The following is a 10,658-nucleotide window of genomic DNA, read 5'->3' as shown; positions in this document are numbered from 1 at the left end:
CGGAAGTCTGCAGCTTCACTGTTCCCGTTTCACTTTTCCTTTGCTGGAAGAGTTACTGTTCACTTTTATCCCCTGCATTATGAAAGTCATTTGAACTGTGCATTGTGGGTAAATGTGAGATAGTTAAAGGAATATGTGGTGTTAATGATCTCTTGAGAGGATATGAGACCTCACAACATGTCTGGCCTATTAGCCTGGTCATTCTGGGTGCCTGTTCCCTTAGCTCATCATCATTTAAGCCCCCTCTAGGTGGGAGAGAGACCCCAGGATTGTATTTTTCTATCAAACTTTTACAAATGGGGTTCCTGTAAGAATGGGAAACATACTTATGTGCCGTGTAGGTTATCTGGATGATCAAACTGTCTGCAGATCATTGGTGTGTAAAGAGCATTTACTTTTCGGGAATAGATATGATCATTCTTTTAAAAAACAAGACAAAAACACTGTTACACAAGTTATACGAGCACGTTTCAAAGGCAAATTCAACATTCAGTCTAAACGTGACATCTTGTTTCACAACATCATTGGTCACTTGTCCTGTGTCCTGCACGTTCTCAGCTCTGCATTCTGTGGCGTGGTAATTTGACGTCTGTGAGAGACTTCCTATCACACAGTATTATATGGTGAGTATTCTGCATGTCTCCATGGAACACTAAGAAAAGGTAGCATTAGAAAACATCCAGTCTCAACATATCCAACCATTAAACTGAATCTATATGGCCAGTGTGTCACATTGTGCGCAAGGCAGAGGAGATTACATGGGGGAAATTGATTTCAGCAGCAGTTGGGCCTTATGCATCACGTGTGGTGAGAGGAGGCTTACTGGCCTCTTTGTGAACTATGGAGGAACTGGATTGTATTAAGTTACAATGTCAAACAAAGTAATTGGAGTTCTATATAGACCGAGTGAACAAAACATCAACAACACCTAACATTGAGTTGCACCCTCCTTTTGCACTTCAATCAGTGTAGATGAAGTGAAGGAGAAAGAAAAGGCATTTTAATCCTTGAGAAAATTGAGAAGTGGACGGTGAATCTGTGCCATTCAGAGGGTGAACGGGCGAGACAAAAGATTTAAGTGCCATTGAATGGGGTATGGTAGTAGGTGCCAGGCTTGTGTGAAGAACTGCAACATTGCTGGGTTCTTCACACTCAATAGTTCCCCATGTGTATCAAGAATGGCCCACCACCCAAAGGACATCCAGCCAACTTGACACAAGAAGTATTGGAGTCAACATGGAAACGAGGATACTTAGTCAGTTGTACAACTGAATGCATTCAACTGAAATGTTTCTTCCACATTTAACCCAACCCCTCTGAATCAGAGAGGTGCGGAGGCTGCCATAATTGACATCTACGGCGCCCAGGGAACAGTGGGTCATTCGCTCAGGGGCAGAACGACAGATTTTTACCTTGTCAGCTCGGGGATTCAACCCAGCAACCTTTCTCTAACCACTAGGCTACCTGCCGCCCCATGGACCAGCACCTAGAATATGTGGACATCTATAAGTACCTAGGTGTCTGGCTAGACTGTAAACTCGACTGTAAACTCTTGAACGTGCCGTCCTTGGCCAGCTCTCCCGCTATCTCCCGCTATCTCCCGCTATCAATACTTCTTTCATAATGCAGGGGCTCTCCCGCTATCTCTCTCAGAATGACCTTCTTGATCCAAATCAGTCAGGTTTCAAGACTAGTCATTCAACTGAGACTGCTCTTCTCTGTATCACGGAGGCGCTCCGCACTGCTAAAGCTAACTCTCTCTCCTCTGCTCTCATCCTTCTAGACCTATCGGCTGCCTTCGATACTGTGAACCATCAGATCCTCCTCTCCACCCTCTCCGAGTTGGGCATCTCCGGCGCGGCCCACGCTTGGATTGCGTCCTACCTGACAGGTCGCTCCTACCAGGTGGCGTGGCGAGAATCCGTCTCCACACCACGTGCTCTCACCACTGGTGTCCCCCAGGGCTCTGTTCTAGGCCCTCTCCTATTCTCGCTATACACCAAGTCACTTGGCTCTGTCATAACCTCACATGGTCTCTCCTATCATTGCTATGCAGACGACACACAATTAATCTTCTCCTTTCCCCCTTCTGATGACCAGGTGGCGAATCGCATCTCTGCATGTCTGGCAGACATATCCGTGTGGATGACGGATCACCACCTCAAGCTGAACCTCGGCAAGACGGAGCTGCTCTTCCTCCCGGGAAGGACTGCCCGTTCCATGATCTCGCCATCACGGTTGACAACTCCATTGTGTCCTCCTCCCAGAGCGCTAAGAACCTTGGCGTGATCCTGGACAACACCCTGTCGTTCTCAACTAACATCAAGGCGGTGGCCCGTTCCTGTAGGTTCATGCTCTACAACATCCGCAGAGTACGACCCTGCCTCACACAGGAAGCGGCGCAGGTCCTAATCCAGGCACTTGTCATCTCCCGTCTGGATTACTGCAACTCGCTGTTGGCTGGGCTCCCTGCCTGTGCCATTAAACCCCTACAACTCATCCAGAACGCCGCAGCCCGTCTGGTGTTCAACCTTCCCAAGTTCTCTCCACGTCACCCCGCTCCTCCGCTCCCTCCACTGGCTTCCAGTTGAAGCTCGCATCCGCTACAAGACCATGGTGCTTGCCTACGGAGCTGTGAGGGGAACGGCACCTCAGTACCTCCAGGCTCTGATCAGGCCCTACACCCAAACAAGGGCACTGCGTTCATCCACATCTGGCCTGCTCGCCTCCCTACCACTGAGGAAGTACAGTTCCCGCTCAGCCCAGTCAAAACTGTTCGCTGCTCTGGCCCCCCAATGGTGGAACAAACTCCCTCACGACGCCAGGACAGCGGAGTCAATCACCACCTTCCGGAGACACCTGAAACCCCACCTCTTTAAGGAATACCTAGGATAGGATAAAGTAATCCCTCTCACCCCCCCTCCCCCTGAAAAGATTTAGATGCACTACTGTTCCACTGGAGGTCATAAGGTGAATGCACCAATTTGTAAGTCGCTCTGGATAAGAGCGTCTGCTAAATGACTTAAATGTAAATGTAAACTCTCCTTCCAGACTCATATCAAACATCTCCAATCTAAAATAAAATCTAGAGTCAGCTTTCTATTCCGCAACAAAGCCTCCTTCACTCACGCCTCCAAACTTACCCTAGTAAAACTGACTATCCTACCGATCCTCTACTTCGGCGATGTCATCTACAACATAGCTTCCAATACTCTACTCAGCAAACTGGATGCAGTTTATCACAGTGCCATCCGTTTTGTTACTAAAGCACCTTATACCACCCACCACTGCGACCTGTATGCTCTAGTCGGCTGGCCCTCGCTTCATATTCGTCGCCAGACCCACTGGCTCCAGGTCATCTACAAGTCCATGCTAGGTAAAGCTCCGCCTTATCTCAGTTCACTGGTCACGATGGCAACACCCACCCGTAGTACGCGCTCCAGCAGGTGTATCTCACTGATCATCCCTAAAGCCAACACCTCATTTGGCCACCTTTTGTCCAGTTCTCTGCTGCCTGTGACTGGAACGAATTGCAAAAATCGCTGAAGTTGGAGACTTCAGACTTATCTCCCTCACCAACTTCAAACATCTGCTATCTGAGCAGCTAACCGATCGCTGCAGCTGTACATAGTCTATCGGTAAATAGCCCACCCAATTTACCTACCTCATCCCCATACTGTTTTTATTTATTTACTTTCTGCTCTTTTGCACACCAGTATCTCTACCTGTACATGACCATCTGATCATTTATCACTCCAGTGTTAATCTGCAAAATTGTAATTATTTGCCTACCTCCTCATGCCTTTTGCACACAATGTATGTAGACTTTTTTTTCTACTGTGTCATTGACTTGTTAATTGTTTACTCCATGTGTAACTCTGTGTTGTCTTTTCACACTGCTATGCTTTATCTTGGCCAGGTCGCAGTTGTAAATGAGAACTTGTTCTCAACTAGCCTACCTGGTTAAATAAAGGTTCAATTAAAAAAAAAAAAAAAAAAAAATCCCTGTGGAACGCTTTCGACACCTTGTAGAGTTCATGCCCCCAATGAATTGAGGCTGTTCTGAGGGCAAAAAGGGGTGGGTGCAAGGCAATATTAGGAAGGTGTTCAGAATGTTTTGTGTACTCAGTGTACACAATCCATGTCTCAATTGTCTCATCTACACTGACTGAAGTGGATTTAACGAATGACATCAATGAGTGATCATAGTTTTCACCTGGATTCACCTGGTCAGTTTATGTCATTGAGGGAGCAGGTGTTCCTAAATGTTTGTAAACTCAGTGTACAGTACAGTACACTCGGCTGTACACTATTTATTATGTATGTCTAGTGTCTTTACATGCAAAGGGGTCCCTTATCAACCATGGCTGCAGTATTTAGTTCCACCTTTACTGAAGCTCAGATCTCTGTACTTGGTAAACTCCTCAGGTCATGCTCATGCTCAGGGGAAATGTGTGTTATTGTTCCTATAGGGATTAGTTCTGAGCAGACACATCCCACTGGGCACAGGCGTAATTTCAACATCTAGTTTTTTTGGTTGAGTTGTCAACTAATAGGGTGCCCACCCACTGTGAAAAACTGTCACTTCCTGATGTTCTAAAATACTAAAATTCTAAAATTTTACCAAGACAAATATGACTGTTCAGATTGTTCAGTTAGGCCTTTTTCTAGCATATCATTAATGTTATATCCCAAAAGTCAGATTTTGTAGCCTAATGCACCCGAGAATAAGCACCGATCTCTGTTGACATAGCGGTGCAGGTTTCTCCGAACAACTTTTGAGGATTTTACATTTTTGTCCGTCGTCTTCAAAGTTGTTTCCGTAGGTCGCAGAAAGCAAGATTAGCATGACAGGAGCTGAATTAAATGTAAACGAAAAAATAAAGCTTGGTATACGCTCAGTGCTCCGTTGAGATTTCACGGAGATACACTTGTTTTTGTGAGAAGTCTTTGAAAATTTTTATTTTTATTTTTTATTATTATGAAAAGCGAATATACTCAAATATGAAAATACTACATGTCATGTCTCAAATTGATATCCATCTTACCTCTATATTGTTTTATGTCCTGTGGATTTGAGAAGAAAGATGACGGGTTCAATGGGAAAGTGAGCCTGTCAGGTAGACAGAAGCTTTAATTCATGCACAGAATCCAGCCTAGCTGACTTGATGCAATTCCCCGGATATTTTGACCACTTTTTTTCTCAGGCCTCTATTGATTTAGTCACAGTAATTTTGACCATCCTACAATGGTAAAAACTCCAATCACTTCTGAACGTGTTGTGATAGAGACATGAGGTTAATGCCATTTGTTTTCTTAAAGGATTATCTACAAAATGATATTATAATATATGATCATATTATTTTACCATTTGGCCAAAGATGCGTATTTGATTGGACACCCAACAACTCACGTGAATTCAACATGATATCCGCAAAACATTTCACCATGTCATTGGATTCAGGTTAGAAGTGGTGTAAATCCAATCAGTTTTCCACGTTGATTCAACATCATCACATTGATTCAACCCGTTGATTCAACCCGTTTTTGCCCAGTGGGATGACTCTCCCCATAATGGTCACACCCTAATGGGAGCTAGGCTGGGGAGGAGGGGCTTAGTTTACCAGCTGAAAGTGCTCCATTAAACAGATGTCTGACTGACTGCATCTACAAATGAGCTAGATCAGAATGCAAATATTTTGACTGAACAGCAGCTCATCTCTAGTGGTGCTGTCATGATGATATAAGACAGCAGGTAGAACTGGAGGAGGAAGTGGATGATTAGTGAAGGTGTGACAGGGATCATGACCAGTGGAAGCAACACAGAGACACGGACATCTGTTTAGACAAAACACATACCGTCTGCAGCCCCAATGCTGAGGCACCTTCAGAGAAAACATCATTCATCATACCCCGGCTCTCCCGACGATGTTTTCACTGCCGACCAGACCATTTCCAGAGTCCCTTGTTCTATTGTCTTATGTTATGAAAAAGGTCTGTGTGAGTGAGTGGATTCTGTAGAGAGACTGTAGCAGTAGAAAGATGTGTCGTAGCATTTAGCTTCAGATTTGCTGTGAACAACAGCTGTCTGTGATGTGTGTGGTGGTAAGTATTAAGTGGAAGAGGGGGGATCTGAAGGATGGTACAATGGTCATATTCTTCATTAGCTTCGATTCTGCTTGCTGTCGCCAAGCCAGCATTCCAGCCAAAAGGGTAGCGGAGCCATTGGCTTAGTGCTGAATGTCAGAGACCTCTGGGATATGTGTGGACCCATCAGAAACTCCGTTTGATCACAACTGGAAAGAATAAGGCGCAGGCTGGAATTCAATATCTGCAATATTCCCAGTTTAACATTTAACATTTAAGTCATTTAGCAGACGCTCTTATCCAGAGCGACTTACAAATTGGTGCATTCACCTTATGACATCCAGTGGAACAGTAGTGCATCTAAATCTTTTCTGGGGGGGTGAGAGGGATTACTTTATCCTATCCTAGGTATTCCTTAAAGAGGTGGGGTTTCAGGTGTCTCCGGAAGGTTGGTATTAAATAGAACGTTGAGGCGACGGCGACGGCCGCCTGTGGGGAAAACAACCCTTGGTTACCTTGGTTACACCATTGGCTCGCAGAAAAAACTTGACCTTTTTCAAAAGCAATTTTCTTGTTGTCAGCTTGTTTTAGTCAATTACAAAACTACATTTAAGAAAAGTACAACATGTGTAAAGACTCTCAATACTTGGTCGAGAGGAATTCTTTCTTATGGCATAAATACCGACTCGGAGTATGTGTAGAACTAATATGGGCCATATGCACCTTCTGATTATTAATGTAATTAGTTACACTGTTCAAACCATTAAGAAACCTATTTTGATTTCGATGAAAACAGGTATTATTTTTCTGCAGTGCACATTTCCTGAAGGGTAGACTTGATTGGATTCCATCCTGAAATGTGTGTTTGCAATGCGCTGCACAACTCATGAGGCTTTTAAAGAATGACCTGCCCACTCACATTACATTTACATTTACATTTAAGTCATTTAGCAGACGCTCTTATCCAGAGCGACTTACAAATTGGTGCATTCACCTTATGACCTCCAGTGGAACAGTAGTGCATCTAAATCTTTTCAGGGGGGGGGTGAGAGGGATTACTTTATCCTATCCTAGGTATTCCTTAAAGAGGTGGGGTTTCAGGTGTCTCGGAAGGTGGTGATTGACTCCGCTGTCCTGGCGCGTGAGGGAGTTTGTTCCACCATTGGGGGCCAGAGCAGCGAACAGTTTTGACTGGGCTGAGGGAACTGTACTTCCTCAGTGGTAGGGAGGCGAGCAGGCCAGAGGTGGATGAACGAGTGCCCTTGTTTGGGTGTAGGGCCTGATCAGAGCCTGGAGGTACTGAGGTGCCGTTCCCCTCACAGCTCCGCAGGCAAGCACCATGGTCTTGTAGCGGATGCGAGCTTCAACTGGAAGCCAGTGGAGGAGCGGAGGAGCGGGGTGACGTGAGAGAACTTGGGAAGGTTGAACACCAGGACAGGCTGCGGCGTTCTGGATGAGTTGTAGGGGTTTAATGGCACAGGCAGGAGCCCAGCCAACAGCGAGTTGCAGTAATCCAGACGGGAGATGACAAGTGCCTGGATTAGGACCTGCGCCGCTTCCTGTGTGAGGCAGGGTCGTACTCTGCGGATGTTGTAGAGCATGAACCTACAGGAACGGGCCACCGCCTTGATGTTAGTTGAGAACGACAGGGTGTTGTCCAGGATCACGCCAAGGTTCTTAGCGCTCTGGGAGGAGGACACAATGGAGTTGTCAACCATGATGGCGAGATCATGGAACGGGCAGTCCTTCCCCCGGGAGGAAGAGCAGCTCCGTCTTGCCGAGGTTTAGCTTGAGGTGGTGATCCGTCATCCACACGGATATGTCTGCCAGACATGCAGAGATGCGATTCGCCACCTGGTCATCAGAAGGGGGAAAGGAGAAGATTAATTGTGTGTCGTCTGCATAGCAATGATAGGAGAGACCATGTGAGGTTATGACAGAGCCAAGTGACTTGGTGTATAGCGAGAATAGGAGAGGGCCTAGAACAGAGCCCTGGGGGACACCAGTGGTGAGAGCACGTGGTGTGGAGACGGATTCTCGCCACGCCACCTGGTAGGAGCGACCTGTCAGGTAGGACGCAATCCAAGCGTGGGCCGCGCCGGAGGAGATGCCCAACTCGGAGAGGGTGGAGAGGAGGATCTGATGGTTCACAGTATCGAAGGCAGCCGATAGGTCTAGAAGGATGAGAGCAGAGAGAGAGAGTTAGCTTTAGCAGTGCGGAGCGCCTCCGTGATACAGAGAAGAGCAGTCTCAGTTGAATGACTAGTCTTGAAACCTGACTGATTTGGATCAAGAAGGTCATTCTGAGAGAGATAGCGGAGAGCTGGCCAAGGACGGCACGTTCAAGAGTTTTGGAGAGAAAAGAAAGAAGGGATACTGGTCTGTAGTTGTTGACATCGGAGGATCGAGTGTAGGTTTTTCAGAAGGGGTGCAACTCTCGCTCTCTTGAAGACGGAAGGGACGTAGCCAGCGGTCAGGGATGAGTTGATGAGCGAGGTGAGGTAAGGGAGGAGGTCTCCGGAAATGGTCTGGAGAAGAGAGGAGGGATAGGGTCAAGCGGGCAAGGGCGGCCGGCCGTCACAAGACGCGAGATTTCATCTGGAGAGAGGGAGAAAGAGGTCAGAGCACAGGGTAGGGCAGTGTGAGCAGAACCAGCGGTGTCGTTTGACTTAGCAAACGAGGATCGGATGTCGTCGACCTTCTTTTCAAAATGGTTGACGAAGTCATCTGCAGAGAGGGAGGAGGGGGAGGGGGAGGAGGATTCAGGAGGGAGGAGAAGGTTGCAAAGAGCTTCCTAGGGTTAGAGGCAGATGCTTGGAATTTAGAGTGGTAGAAAGTGGCTTTAGCAGCAGAGAAGAGAAGAGGAAAATGTAGAGAGGAGGGAGTGAAAGGATGTCAGGTCCGCAGGGAGGCGAGTTTTCCTCCATTTCCGCTCGGCTGCCCGGAGCCCTGTTCTGTTCGCAATGAGTCGTCGAGCCACGGAGCGGGAGGGAGGACCGAGCCGGCCTGGAGGATAGGGGACATAGAGAGTCAAAGGATGCAGAAAGGGAGGAGAGGAGGGTTGAGGAGGCAGAATCAGGAGATAGGTTGGAGAAGGTTTGAGCAGAGGGAAGAGATGATAGGATGGAAGAGGAGAGAGTAGCGGGGAGAGAGAGCGAAGGTTGGGACGGCGCGATACCATCCGAGTAGGGGCAGTGTGGGAAGTGTTGGATGAGAGCGAGAGGGAAAAGGATACAAGGTAGTGGTCGGAGACTTGGAGGGAGTTGCACGAGGTTAGTGGAAGAACAGCATCTAGTAAAGATGAGTCGAGATTTCCTGCCTTGTGAGTAGGGGGAAGGTGAGAGGGTGAGGTCAAAAGAGGAGAGGAGTGGAAAGAAGGAGGCAGAGAGGAATGAGTCAAAGGTAGGCGTGGGGAGGTTAAAGTCGCCCAGAACTGTGAGAGGTGAGCCGTCCTCAGGAAAGGAGCTTATCAAGGCATCAAGCTCATTGATGAACTCTCCGAGGGAACCTGGAGGGCGATAAATGATAAGGATGTTAAGCTTGAAAGGGCTGGTAACTGTGACAGCATGGAATTCAAAGGAGGCGATAGACAGATGGGTAAGGGGAGAAAGAGAGAATGACCACTTGGGAGAGATGAGGATCCCGGTGCCACCACCCCGCTGACCAGAAGCTCTCGGGGTGTGCGAGAACACGTGGGCAGACGAAGAGAGAGCAGTAGGAGTAGCAGTGTTGTCTGTGGTGATCCATGTTTCCGTCAGTGCCAAGAAGTCGAGGGACTGAGGGAGACATAGGCGGAGATGAACTCTGCCTTGTTGGCCGCAGATCGGCAGTTCCAGAGGCTACCGGAGACCTGAACTCCACGTGGGTCGTGCGCGCTGGGACCACCAGATTAGGGTGGCCGCGGCCACGCGGTGTGGAGCGTTTGTATGGTCTGTGCAGAGAGGAGAGAACAGGGATAGACAGACACATAGTTGACAGGCTACACAAGAGGCTACGCTAATGCAAAGGAGATTGGAATGACAAGTGGACTACACGTCACGAGTGTTCAGAGAGTTAAGCTTACGTAGCAAGAATCTTATTGACTAAAATGATTAAAATGATACAGTACTGCTGAAGTAGGCTAGCTGGCAGAGGCTGCGTTGTTGACTAAGTAGGCTAGTTGGCATTGGCTGCGTTGTTGACACTACACTAATCAAGTCGTTCCGTTGAGTGTAATAGTTTCTAAATCCAATGTTGATTTTGCATTACAAAAAAAACATCCATCTGTAAATGAATGCCAATAGACATGCATCAAGGACATGAGGAATTGCCGTGGCATTTTAAACAAACCCATCAATGTTCCACGCCTGCCTCCAGTCCGACAGCTGCTCTGTACTGTTGATATCTTGCCCTATTGTAGTTGAGGAGCCTGGCACCACATGTTAAGACAGAGAGATTTATGGCATAGCTGAGTGAGGGTAAGGTAGCCTAGCCCTCTTGGGGTTATTCCAGTGTGCCAGGCCAGCTGTTGGGATGTCGTGCTGGGCCTTGGGCGGATTGCATTAGATGTGTGACTCTAAGCGTTTGCAATA

This window comes from Oncorhynchus nerka, linkage group LG13, assembly GCF_034236695.1.
Source record: "Oncorhynchus nerka isolate Pitt River linkage group LG13, Oner_Uvic_2.0, whole genome shotgun sequence".
In the NCBI taxonomy this organism is placed as follows: Eukaryota; Metazoa; Chordata; class Actinopteri; order Salmoniformes; family Salmonidae; genus Oncorhynchus; species Oncorhynchus nerka.
This window is presented reverse-complemented; position numbering follows the sequence as displayed.